Source organism: Sarcophilus harrisii, chromosome 3 (assembly GCF_902635505.1).
Source record: "Sarcophilus harrisii chromosome 3, mSarHar1.11, whole genome shotgun sequence".
NCBI lineage: Eukaryota > Metazoa > Chordata > Mammalia > Dasyuromorphia > Dasyuridae > Sarcophilus > Sarcophilus harrisii.
In genome coordinates, this window is record NC_045428.1 from 119160848 (window position 1) to 119175285 (window position 14438).

Consider the following 14438-nt stretch of genomic DNA (forward strand, 5'->3'; position numbering starts at 1 on the left):
AATTCAAATTCTAGCTCAAGCTGAAACCCAGCTAGGAGCCAACTTGGGACTCCACCCATGAGCCCCCTTCAGCTTGTGGCCAAAACTCCCTTTTACAAAAGAGTCAAACTAAAATCCTCTCTTTGCAGAGGCTCCAAACATGCCATGCTAGGTTATGCCATGCTATGCCAAGGGCCTCTGTCCATTGGAATACTCTTTCCAGTGCCATCTTCTCTTTACCCTTGACTATTTCCCTAACCAGATTTTATGCCTCTCTGTCAGGATTTCTAACCTTACTTCTAATCCTCATAATAAACCCTTTTATCAATCTAGGTTTTTGGGTCTGTAAATTCTTTTACAGAGAACCTTTGTGCCACCAGAAGGGAGTCCCCAAATTCCCTATCCTTGCACCAAATTCCAAGGGGGTGCAGGGGAGCCAACCCTCTCCATTTGGTTCCCTGAACCCTAAACCAGCCACTAGACCTTATCATTTAACTCCTTGATCACCAGAAACCCTAATTTCATTTTGGTTCCTTAAATCTAAACATTATCAATATGAAATTGATAAGGATAAATTCAGAGAATAGGCACCCTAGAAAGTAGAAGGAATTATCTAGAAATAAATGACAGTCAAACAAAATGGGGTAGAGAAACTTATTTTATTTGTATCTCAAGGCTCAAATCTTTTTTTTTTAATTTTATTTATTTATTTATTATAGTAACTTTTTATTGACAGAATCCATGCCAGGGTAATTTTTTTTTTACAACATTATCCCTTGCACTCACTTCTGTTCTGATTTTTCCCTCCCACCCTCCACCCCTCTCCCCTAGATGGCAAGCATCAAGGCTCAAATCTTACAAATAAGCAGTTTTCCATAATAAATTTCTAGTGTAAACCAAGAAAGTCAACAGAAAAGATGAGAATGAATTATAGAATTAGATCACTCTAAATAAAGGGAGCAGAGGAAATTTTGTGATCTTTAGACATAATACTATTTTCATATTTTTGTCACTACACCCCATCCCAGAAGAGAAAGCTAAAAGACTTGAGACATGCATTTCTACTTTTTAGGTTATCAAGGACAATGAAATGTTTATAGAAAGTGTGGGTGGGAAGTAATATTGAAGAACTAGACAGCCTCAGTTATTTATCGAGTCAGTAGATCTTTTAAGCATATTTGTCCCATTTGTTCCTCATATTTGTATGGATGGAGTTTCCCTGGAAGCTTACCCTCTTCAAGAGGGTCTCTTTCCCTGGCCAAACAACTTATTGATAGTATCCCCATTATTAAAGATGGTTTTCCACACTATCTGGTATATAACAACTGAATTTCATAATCTTTCCCCTGGTTGGATAGCTTGATCAGATCAAGGTAAGCTAAATAGAGAATGATTGTGGAGGGAGTATTATTACTCCTGAGTACACAGAGCTAGCTAGATAGGGAATAGTGTGCTAGGTCAAGTCAGAATGACCTGAGTTCCAATCCAGCTTCAAATACATACTGTCAGTAGTCATTTAGCACAATAGGCAAGTTATTTAACTTCTCTTTGCCTTGATTCAGTAGAGAAGGAAATAACAAAGCAATATCTTTGCCGAGAAAATCCCATGAACAGTATGGTCCTACAGGGTCATGAAGAGATGGACACAACAGAACAACTCAGGGTAAAATAGAGCCAGAACAGGAAAGGAAATTGTGGAAGGAGTTAGCTGGTAATTTCCTCAAGATCCAGAATGAAAGGTAGATTATCTCTGATAATAAGATTTACAGCCTTGGGCAAATGAGTAGCTTTGATGACCGAATTAGCACCCTGGATGCCTTAGAATCAGCCAGAGTCAGGATAAGCAAAAGTCCTTAGTCTTTATTCTTGGTCTTTAGGGGTAGAAGTGAAGGGGATGGACGCAGGATCTTCACAACCTTCTTTCTCCTCCTACCTACCACCAAAGTGACTCTGGCTTGTCTTACTCTACCCTCTAATTCCCCCTACAATTATCTGTATACACCAAAAGAGGGAGCCATCACAAAATAGTGGGAAGGGCCATTTTCCAAGCAGATGCTAATTGAGTATTGTCCAATAGGTAATTAGCCTTAAGTGCTCAGTTGTCTGATTCCAGTGCATCAACTAAGAGTTTCAGCCCTTTACAGATAGCACTATTAGTAATTCTACTAATACTAATAAGACTTGTAGTCTGCTAAGATTTTGCTTAGTATGTTCTTCCCAGCTACTAATTTGATATAGTGTTTTGATTTAGAGATCTGGATCTAGTATTTTTTTAAAGATTACTGAAACTGTGTGGTGGTGTTTTATTGTTGGAGTACGCCACAAATGCTGGGATACTGGGAAATGAGTTGAGGTGTGTTGTTTCTGAAAGAATTCAGGCTCAAAATGTCAGCAAATCAAACTATGGTGTTTATTTGGGCATTTACTTGGGTGATGCATCTTCAGGCCTCCTCCTTGAGGGAAGAGCAGAGTGAGAGGAGGGATTACATAGAGAAGGGAAAGTAAAAAAAAACAGAAGAATTAGGCAGAGTAGGAAAATTAGATATCTCAGAGGAGATTTTGAAGATATTTGGACAATTTCAGATAAAGTGTGCTTGGGAAAAATCCATGTGACTGGATTAAGGAAAAGGTCCTTTTGTTCTAATTAACTCTCTAATGGAATTAGAGAGAATTGACAGGAATTAAGCTCAACTAAGACTCTATCATTATAAATCCTATATACATTACAAAATGTATTTCTGTGGAACAGAAAAGAATTTTAAACTATGTGGGATTTAAGGTTTGCAGTTGACTAGTAGACCTTGCCATGTAGATAATTAGATATTAGATTTCTTGATTTCAAGCATTCCACTGGTGATATAGTGCCTGGAAATTTAAAAACCCAAGAGTAATCAAGTACATTGCCTTAAGATCTGGTTAGTCATCACTTTGTTTGGGTTTCATCATTGTTTTGGGAGGAAGGAAAAGGAGGGGAAGTAGAACCAGAAAGTCCAGACACTATTTCAAGAAATCATAAATGAAAACTGCCTAACTTCTATTGTAACTGAGACGAAATCAAGGAATATAGTAATTCAAAAGGTAAAAGATATAGATCTACAACCAAGTATAACCCACCCAGCAAAGGAGGGGAAATGAATCTTCAATGGAATAGAAGATTTTTAAAGGAATTTCTGTAAGAAAGACAAGAGCTAAATGGGGACTTATACAAGTCAAGAGAAATTTAGAAAAGTCCATTTATTTGAGCAATTAGATAAAGATTAAAATATTCCTGATGAAAAGACCAAAGCTGAATAGAATCATTGTCATGATAACACAGAATCCTTGGATCAGTTGACTGAAGGCTTGGGGACATGGACTATTCTGAAGTTTTGAAGAGGGTAAAAGGAATAAATGGGTACATAAAGGAGGAGACCACTCTTATGTCTACCTCTAGGCCATAAAATTAGCATATCGATGACATGAAGAATTGGATAAATTTGTCTCTTTTCTTCTGGTTCTTTAATAAATTCTTGTGGAACTTAGCCTGCTTCAATTGGTGTTACAATTACAATAAATTTTGCTCCTTGATTTGGATATAGGTTCAGCCTGCACATTCTTTTGACACACCTCACAACAGTGGTCTGTGACTCCCAACCTTTTGGGGGGTCCCTTCCCAACTTCAACATTTGCTGGCCTGTATGGGGAGAGTCTGGCCTCCCCTGGTTTGGTGCCTTTGGGGTGACCCTTCTGCCTTAGAACTAGCTACCACAACCCTTCCAATTGAGGAGGCCTCTAAACTCACCATTGTCTTGTTTTCTCCCTAAAACAAAAGGGAAACTATAGCTAAGATTATTTGGCTATTACTTAGGAAAATTCTAAAATTGTTAACTTAAGTTATTTGGAATTATTGTCATCATATTAAACCTAAAATTGGTAATTTCTGTGTGTGGAACAAGAGGGATGAGGTGAAAGTCTTTTTTTTTTTTTTTTTTTTTTTAATTTAATAGCCTTTTATTTACAGGATATATACATGGGTAACTTTACAGCATTAACAATTGCCAAACCTCTTGTTCCAATTTTGAGGTGAAAGTCTTATAAGTTCACCTTCAAGTATGGAGTGTGCAACACTTTTTCCCTCTTCACAGAGTGGGAGGAGGTATCAAACAGCACAGCCCATGAAAAAGCTAAGAATAGTTGGGGTGAGCAACAGCAAGCTCAGCCCCTTCGCTGGGGTCTCTTGTCAACTCTCCTTAATTTCAGGGTCAGCATCATCACCCTGGAGAAATGAGCCTGTTTAGGATTTATAGTTTCTGAACAAGAAATGCGTTTACTAAGAATCTCTAAGTTTGTATAATGATTGCTCCTTTGCACCAAGGTAAGTTTAAACATATAAAACATTTTAAACAAAATCTCCCATGTGTGTAAGTCCTGGTAAAGTTTCAAAGTATCTAGTCCTAACCTGTGATTAGTGGAATTTGCTATTAAAGATAAAATCTTTGGGGACTGTAACTGATATTCTTTTGAGCTTTGAATTTGATTGCTTGATCATTAAGTCAGTAACCCACCATTCCAGAGAAATGCCATAAGCTACTCAGAGCAATGCCTTCCTGAAGTGTCTTATCCGGGCAAGTGTTGGGGACAACCTTAGCCTCTGCTTAAGGTAGGATCCTTCTGACTCAGTTTCCCAGTTCTGTTTGTTTCCTACCTGATTATTCCTGAGTCTGGCTATGAGGTGGAATTATTACTGTATGATCAGTTGTCAAACAGATCTAACTAAGGATATCTTATCCTGTTATATATGTGTTCTCAGGCTGAGGATTAAAGGACCTGTTTTGATGCTTTTATAATCACGTCCCTGCTTTTTTCCTCTTATAGCAAATTTCTATAATCAGAGCAAATGGTCAGTAGAAGCCATGAGCCCAATACATGTATCCCAGGGGACACAATGGTTTTCTACTTTAGTTCTTAAAGATGCTTTCTTTTTGCTCTTGAAGGAGCAAATCTAGGGGAATGTAACCCCCTACCAATTAACATGGACAGTCATGTCTATACCATGGAGGTAGCTGAGGACTTCTGTGAGAGCTATCCAGTATGTAGATGATATCTTGATCTGCAGTCCCACCTGAGCGGCTTCTTTGACTATAAAACTCAAACTTCCAGTCCCCTACCCCAACCCAGGACTATTAAATTTCTTTGTCTTAAAGCTCACATAGCCAATCAGTTTGTTAAGTATTTGGGCCTTGAATTAACTCCCACCTCCCTTTTGCTCACAGCAATCTTATCACTCCCTGAACCTTCCTCAAAGAAATAGCTGTGAACTTTTTTGGGTATGGCTGCATTTTACACCTAACTTTAGTTATTGCCAAGCTTCTCTATGTTTCTATTCAAAACCCTGACACAATTTCCCTGAAATGGGGCCTTGATCAGGCCAAGGCTTTTAAGATCCTGAAAACTAAATTAATCTCTTGCCTTGGCCTTAGTTCTATTTAAAGCCTTTCACACTGTCCATTGATGGAAGATAGGAATCAGGTGCTAGGGATCTCAACTCAGTCTTTGGAACCCTATCCCAGACCCTTTCCTTACTTCTCAAAGAAATTTGGTGTCTTTGGGGTGCCCCTCCTGCCTTAGAGATATTCCACAGCCCTTCTAATCGAGGAAGTCTCTAAACTCATCCTAGGGCAACCATTGGAGGGTCTAACCCCCACCCCCACTCCTGGATTCAGAGCATTTTTGTCCTCACAGAGTTTTAGAATTGGGGAAAGGAATGAGTGAACATTTATACAGACTCTTAACATGTTTTGCATGCTCATGGGGCTATATGGAAAGAAAGGGGATTTTTGACAGTGAAACAATTATTGCATGGCCCTAAAGCGGTTTCTGTTATGTTTTGTGAAGGATACCAGACCGGAGATTCACTTCTGCCCTGGAAACAGGTTTGCAGATTCAGCTGCCTGTACTTCTGACCACAACACCCTTAATGCCCAACTCCTACACTCCCTTATATAGCTCCCAGACACAGGCCCTTTGCTAAAGAAGGGGGTGCATTCTTTTCCCCTCTGGGGGTTTCAAACACCTCCAGATCAACTTCTAATCCCAGAGACCAGCTAATAGAAACTTCTTTGGCCAAACCAAACTACTCACTCGGGGAAAATGTTCTCCAATTCCTTGTGAAACTTATTTTCACTGGTCACAAGCTAGGAGAAACAGATCTGTCATGTCTGCCCAGTTTGTGCTCTGTTAATTCTCCTCCCTCTCTCCTGAGGGGGGTGCATACCCAGGGAGGACTGGTGGACAGATTTTACACGTGCCCCCTCTCAGGGGCTTTAAATTGCTTTTGGTTTCTGTTGATACCTTTACTAATTGGGTAAAAGCCTTCCCTTGTAAGACTGAAATGAAAAGGCTCAGAGGTTTTTGTTAACTGCTATCAAACCCATTTAAAATGAATTATTTCCACTCCCCATGTCATCCTCTCTACCTAATGCCTTTTAAACATTATGGTGCTTGCACCCTAGGCCACTTGAACACTCCTTTCACTGTGTATAATTATTTCCACTCCTTTGAGGAGATAAACACAGGGATTTTGGGGAAGTGTTCTTTGGTATTTACTCTAGAAAAAGCTGTCTGGATGAGAGACATTCATGATAACCTTCTCTACTCCCTTTTCCCCCAATCTTCCTCTGGGTAGGGTTCCTGGCTATTGTCCCTACTAATTCCACTTTTAATTCTTCTTTTTTGCTAATATTTGGTCCCTGCATTTTTAACCTTCTTGTGAGATTTGTTTCCTCCAGTCTCCAAGCTATGAACTTCCAACTATTTGTTCACCCTGAATACCATGTATGGGCTAACTGATTCTGACACTCAACATCCCCTAGATGTTGCTGCCGTCATCTTGACCCCTCTCCTCAGTATGGGCTCCAGTAGGCAGGGATAACTCTACACCCCTTATTAGCATGAAGCAACTCCAGAAGATGAGATCTCAGTCCCTTTTTTTCAAATGAATTTGGGGTGCAAACTTCTTGAGAGGGAAAATAATGTAATATAGTTTCTAGGGGAGATAGCACTAAGGAGGTCCTCCGACCTTAGAGGGCTTTTGTTCTTACAATGTCGATGTTTCTAAAATCTTCTGGCTTTAGAATCAGTGATCCTGAGGTCCCCCACCCGACCTTAGAATGCTATTGTTCTAACAATCTGTCAATAATTGTAAAAGTTTTCTGGCCTAGGAATACAATATTTCTTCCCTTAGATTTTAGGGAAGATGTACTAGTGATCCTGAGACTCTTTAACCTTAAGAGTGCTATTGTTCTAACAATCTCATCTGTCAATGATTCTAGTCTTCTGGCCTTAGAATAGTCCTAGATCTTTGGGTCAGTGATAACCAAATTCTGAGACCACTCCTCACTTCTATCTCTGGGGCATAAAATTAGCATATCAATGACATGAAGAAATTTTCCAGTTCTTGCTTCTGGTTTTTGGCTAAATTCTTGCTTCAACTGGCATTTTATTTACAATTAACTTTACACTTTGACTTGGATATGGGTTCAAGCCTGCAAATTCTTTTGAGACACTTCACAACAGCAGTCTGTGATTCCCAAACTTTTGGGGTCCCTTTCCAATCTCAACAATCTCCCATCTCATTTAAGAAAAAAAAAAAAAACTTTTTCAGGCAAAGTCATAATGGAATTATGAGAGATGGGCTATTTTGTGGGTAATAGAATGTGTGTGTGTGTATGTCTTAAAGTAGAAAATTTATTATAAGTATTACCAAAAAAAGCAAGGTAATTATTACATGTAGATCTATACTTTTATCCTTTTTGTACATATAGAATTTCATTCAATTCTTATTAAGAATTTGACTTTAGGAGCTGGTAATGGAGAGGATTCAAATATCTAAAGCTTTTTTGGTTGCACAACAAAAGTTTTTCTGTATTCCCTCCCTCCACCCCCCCCAAACCCCCCAGTGGCAATTGGGCTTAAAGTGACTTGCTCAGGGGCAGAGAGTTAGTAAATGTATCTCAGGTCATTTTTGAACTGCAATTCTCCTGACTCCAGGGCTGATGCTCTATCTACTGCACCATCTATCCCAATAAGTGTTTTAAGAATCAAAAGTGGTCCTTAATCACTGCACACTTGAAGGCAACTTCTTAATGAACTTTTCCTCTGCAATCAGATTAAAATATAGAAGCTAGATTCTGGAAAAGAGTTGCTTCCTGCTAGAACTACCAACAAAGCATTTTTGCAAGCATTTGCATGCGGTACTGTTGATGTTGGAAACAGCCTGAGAGATTTTGATTCTTTCCATCTTTACCTTCAACATCAGTTGCTCTGCGTGCTAATAGGTGTTGTCCTTCTCAGGAACCGAAGGTGGGCATGTGGGTCATCCCCTAGACGTTACTGGAGAAACCTCACTCTTAACTGAAATAAAGGAGGTCTGAATACACACCCATCCATACCCACACCCACACCCAAACATATAAAGAAAGTTTGGTCTTCAAATAAGCAAGGAAACAAGCAATAGAACAAATTAGTACAAAATAGAAACAAATTTAGTGACCCTCTGTTTGGTAAAACCAAAAACTAAAGATAATAATTACTGGGGTAAGGATTCATTATTTGGCAAAAACTATTGAGAAATCTGGAAAAAAGTTTGACAGAAATTAGATTTAAATCAACATCTGTCAACATATGCCAAGATCAGTTCCAAATTGATATTTGATTTCTATATAAAGTCACATTATAGCAAGAACGAAAATATTTTTCATTACCATGGAATGGGGAAGAATTCACAAGTATAAGTGTAGAAAGGATCACAGAAAATTAAATGAATAGCTTTATTATATGAAAATGGAAATCTTTTGTACAAATACAATGCAGTTAAAATCAGAAAGGTAATAACTATCTGAAAGAAAAAAATCTTCATAACATCTCTCATAAAAGTGTGGTATCTAAGATGTGTAAGGAACTGATTCAAAAATATAAACACAACAGCCATTTCCTATTAGGCTATGAATAGATAGATAATTCTCAGAGGAAAAAAATCAAGGTATCATTTGTAAGATGAAAATCTCCAAACTATAACTAATAAATTAAAGACAAAGTAAAACAACTCTGAGGTTCCATCTTACTTATGTTAGATTGGCAAAGATGATAAAAAATAAAAAGTGATACCTGTGGAGGAGGTATGAGAGAACAGGTACACTAATGGCCTGTTGTTAGATTTGTGAATAGCCTTTCTAGAAAGCAGTTTGGAATTATACCCTCAAAATCACTCATGTATGCATACATTTTGACAGTCGTATAGCTGCTAGATATACATCTCAAAGGTCATCTACCTGAGAGCCAGTGGCTTTGGAAAAGTTGATATGGTGGTTTACTGCCTGACAACTCCAGGAGAAATGTCAGGACCAGAACAGAGGTCTGTACACAAAATTTGTAGATCTGACTTTACTACTGTCAATAGTGAGAAAAATTTATGGAAAATCATGTTAAAACTTGGTTTCCCAGAGAAGTTTATCAGTATATAGTCTGTTAATTTCATGATGGCATGCTAGCCTGGGTTCTGGACAATAGACAATGCTTTCAAACTTTTCCAGTCGTCCAAGAGAGTAAAACAAGGCTGTGTGTTTGCTCCCTTGCTTTTGAGCCTGATGTTTTCAGCTTTGTTGTCCAATGCCTTCAATCAGGACAAACATGGAATCCAAAGTCAGCTATTGCGCTGATGACAAATTCCTCAATTTGAAAAGGCTACAAAACAAAACTAAAGTGGCTGACAGTGCCACTTAGTGGTTAAATATTACTTGTCTCCAAATGTTCAATCATCCTCTCCTTTACCTGTGACTTATTTCCATACCCTCCAATTTCTTCACAGTTGTGTGGGGAATAAGAGATTCCCTCTTAGATCTGTTCATCTAAGAAGAAAGCTGGTGTGCCTTTTGAGCATACACATTTAGCTGAGGAAGAAAAGTAATTGTTAAAGACTCCATTTAGGTTACTGAAATCTCTATCATTGAATTACAGAATTGTGAGTGGGAAAACTCTTTAGAAGTCACCTGATCCAACCCATACATGAAAAAAAATTCCTTCTGTCACCCATCTGACAAGTGGCCTTTGCTTGGAGACCTCTGTTTGATAAGAAGGCATCTACCTTTCCTAAGTTTATCCACTGCATTTTAGGGAGATATATTTGGAAGGGTTTTTTTGTTTGTTTTGTAATCAATCTAAATGTCTCTTTGAAGCTTCCATGCTTTCTACCTAGTTCTGCTTCCCAGGGTCAACCAGTAAAAGCTTAATCTCTTCCATATGACAACTTTTCAAATATTTTACAATCTGTTATGTCCCACTAGAGAATTCTCCAAAACAAGTATCAGCTTATTCAACCAGTTCTCAAATGGCATGAATTTGGCGCCCTTTTATATTCTTAGAATCCTTCTTAGGACATTTCTTAGCTTTTTAACATTCTTTCCAAATTATGAAATATAGGACTGAACACATTATTTCTTGATTGTGATTTGACAAGAACAAAATTATTGAAGAATTATTCTTTATTCATGGAACTATGCTATTAATGAAGCCCAAGAAAACATTAACAACAACAAAAAAATCTCCCTTATTACATTGTTGACTCATTGAATTTGCTGTTCATGAAAACTCCTGATGATCTTTTAGATAAAGCACTGCGATTTTCTCACTTTGCACTTGTAGATATTTTTAAAATCCTAGTGAATTCAACTCAATGTTGATTAAACCATAAATGCAAAAAAGAGTGACCTAGCTGTACCAGATCTCAAATTATATTAGAAAGCAGCAATCATCAAATCTAGAGTACTGGCTAAGAAACAGAGTTGTGGATCAATGAAACAGGGTACAAAGTAGTAAATGGCCATAGCAATCTAGTGTTTGATTATTAAGATTATTTTTTTGGATTGTGTTGGTTATCCACTTGTTACACAGTCCTTGTGTGATGTGCAAATTTTATAAGCAGGCACTAAAGCCTTCATGTAATTACTGCAGCACAAGACCCAGCAAAGATCTCTGGGGTTATTCTACTAGAAGTTTTCTTCTAATGTGACATGGAATTGTTAAAGACTAATCTTTGGATCCAGATGTTCAATTTTGGGTTTGTCTAATTGCACTATTCTCTTCTCCACATCTCATCAACTATTTTACAAAATAGCATAATATATTTTATTTTGTTAAAATTTAGTTAAACTTTGTAGCATTTATCAATCTAATTCAACTAATCATCAACTACTATGTACAAGGAAGGCCTTATTAAGCTTTAGGTCCTGAGGATACAGAGACAAAACAGAGAATAGTTCCTGTCCTTAAGGAGTTTACATTCTAGTAAGGTTGTAATACAGGAATAGTTAAGTATATAAATCAGCATAATATGAGGGAGAAAAAGAGCTCTAAAAAGAGGGATCAGGAAAGACTTCCCATAGGCAAGTTTTATAATGTTGCTAAAAAAAGGAAATAAGGTTAGTGTGGCATGATGTGTTTTGATAAACCCCTATTGGTTCTTTGTAATCACTGCTTCCTTTTCTAGGTGTTCACTAATGATTTCTTAGAATTTTGCCAAGAATTAAAGGTAAGCTCATTTTTCTTCCCTTTGTTGAAAACTAGGACACCATCTGTCCTTATAGTATCCCTCCCATTCTCCATGTCTTTGAAATATCCCTAAGTGCCTCAGCAACCACATTCACTAGCTCTTTCATTATCAAAGAAGCAGCATGTTTATCTGGGGCTGGTAACTCGAAATCATTAAGAGCAATTAGGTGTTCTTCTATAATCCTTATCTAGGTTATCATATCCCTATCTGCCATTTTTGTTTTGTACTTTCTATTCAAAAGATCATTTTTTTTTCAAAGAAGATAAAAAAATAAAAATTGAGCAACTTTGCCTTTTCCCTATGATTAAGTATGATCTTATCTACCCTCTGCATTCAATTTATGAGATTATTTTAATCCTTTATTATCCTGTTAGTAGCTCTCAGAAATGTGGAGTTTTTCAACTTTGTAATTGTCATTCTACTCATTTTGTTAGCATCTTGAGAACCACATTACTCTATCCGTTTCTTTATCTTAACAACTTCTCCTTCTTAGTTTTTTTCTTTTTGCTCTTTTCTCTAAAGCCTAGAGTTTTTCAAATTTCTCAAAGTCCTCCCAAACTCTCATTCACAAATTCAATCTCTGGACTTATTTTTAAAACTCTTTAAATATACTTATACTTAACATTTTCAGCTCAAATTCTCCTCCTACACAATCTTCTCTCATTAAAGCTAAGAATAGTTTTTCTCCCGGTCAGAAACCGTAAGAACCTAGGAGGAACAGATCTTAAAATACAGAGAAATACTGGATTTAAGAGACAACTAGGTGGCATAGCACCAGAGTACTATTTTAGAATCAAGAAGACCCAAGTTAAAATTGGGCCTCAGAAACTTATTAGCTGCGTGACCCTGAAAAACCACTTAACATTTGATTCAGTTTCCTCAAAATCTTTAAAATGAGCTGGAGAAGAAAATAGCAAACCACTCTTTGCCAAGAAAACCCCAAATGGGGTCACAAAGAGAAGGACACAAACTGAAATGACAACTGGATTTAGAATACTAGGTGACCTAGTTTCATGTTCCAGCTCTGCCACTTAACAGACCTTAGACCAAAATTTAATGTCTTTGGATATCAGTTTCCTGGGGGCTTTCATTTTTATCTGCAAAATGGGGGAACTGGATTAGATGAGTTTTGGGATTAACTGATTCACCAGAGTTCTCAACCTCCCAGCCAACTGGTTGCCGCCTTACACTGAAAAAAAAACAAAAACAAAAAAAAAACCCCAACTCTGCCCTGAAGCCTCACATCTCCAGATTACAATTATAGGCTCATTATAAGCCCATTACCAGGCCTGCTCTTCCTGTCTGGTTCTAGTCTCTCCCTGGATTTCTCAACTGCCTTGAATGGGTTCCCTTCTCTAGCTCCTCTTTAAATGATGTTTTCCACCATTAGAATATAAACTCTTTGAAGGAAGAATCTGTTTTCTTACAGACTGTTTTGTTAGCTTCTGGAACATAGGAAGGAAAGAAGAAATAAATATTTATTAGGCTTCGACTATGTGCGATGTATGGTGAGAAGTACTTCAAATATTACCTCATTGTACTGTCATAACACAAATTTGGGAGGTGGGTATTATTTTCCCTATAGGAAGAAACTGATGAAGCCACATGTTAAGTGATTTACCCACAGGGTCATACAGCTACTAAGTCTGAGAGTCTCATTGTCTCTGTTTTTCTTTTTCTTTTATCCCCTGCAGGCTTAATTTCATGATCTTATTTTGAGCTCTTTTTTTTTTCTTCTTTTGATCATATTTACAAAGAAGGAGGGAAAACATTCCTCTTCTTGCTTCCCTCTCCTCCCCCAACAACCTGATCTACTATATACCTGACAACTCTGATACCATATTATGTATTGATGGTTTATGGAAGGCAATATCTAAGAAGAGTGCCAGTAATGATAATAATAATAACCATTGTAATAGCAATAACATATTTATATGTTTTTTATGTTTCCCACAACAACTCTGTGAAGTAGAGAGCGAAAGTATTATTATCCCCCTTTTACACATGAGGAAGCAAACACTTAGAAAGATTAAGAACGTTGTCTACAATCACACATATATAATTATTTTAACCTTTTATTGACGAGGGGAACTCCGAAACTCTTTCTCTTTCTCTCTCTCTGACTTGGGAATGAACACTGGAGAAATTCCTTCAAGGAGAAAATCTCCTTGAATCCTGCCTCTGTAGGAGACTCCACCCAAGGGAAACACCCTAACAGCTTCATTCTGTTTTCCTGAAAGCCGGGCACACCCCCATTGCTAACACTCACTACTGATTAAGCTTCCCAATGAATTAAAAATCAAGCCTAGAGACACTCATTAAATTCTGTTTAAATTCCAGCCCAAGCTGACCAGCCCCCATCAAGAACTGTCCCCAGCTTGTAGATAAAAAGTGCCAACTTGGAGCTCAGTCATTGCAGAGGACCTAACATGCCATCCCTGACATAGCAGCAAACTTCTGCCCCTGGGATGATATTCTCTTTCAGTGTTACCCTCTCTTTATCCTCACCTATTTCCCTTACAAGACTAAATCTCTGTCGGGATTTCTCTACTAGAAACTTTACTTCTGTGCTGGGACCTTGCCACTAAGGAATTCAGTCTTTCTAGTCATGCACAGCAAAGGCTGATTTCCCAATGCCTATAATAAACTTTTTTTTATCAGTCTAGCTTTCGGGTTTGTAAATCCCTTTACAAAGGACCTCTGTGCCGCCAGAAAGGGGCTCCCACAACTCCCTACCTTGTGTGAATCCTAAAGGGATTTAGGGGAGCCAAACCTCTTCATTGGTTCCCTAAACCCTGAACCTGCCACTAACCTCATCATCTAACTCCCTGACCACCAGGAACCCTAACCTCATCATTTTGGTTCCCCGAATCTA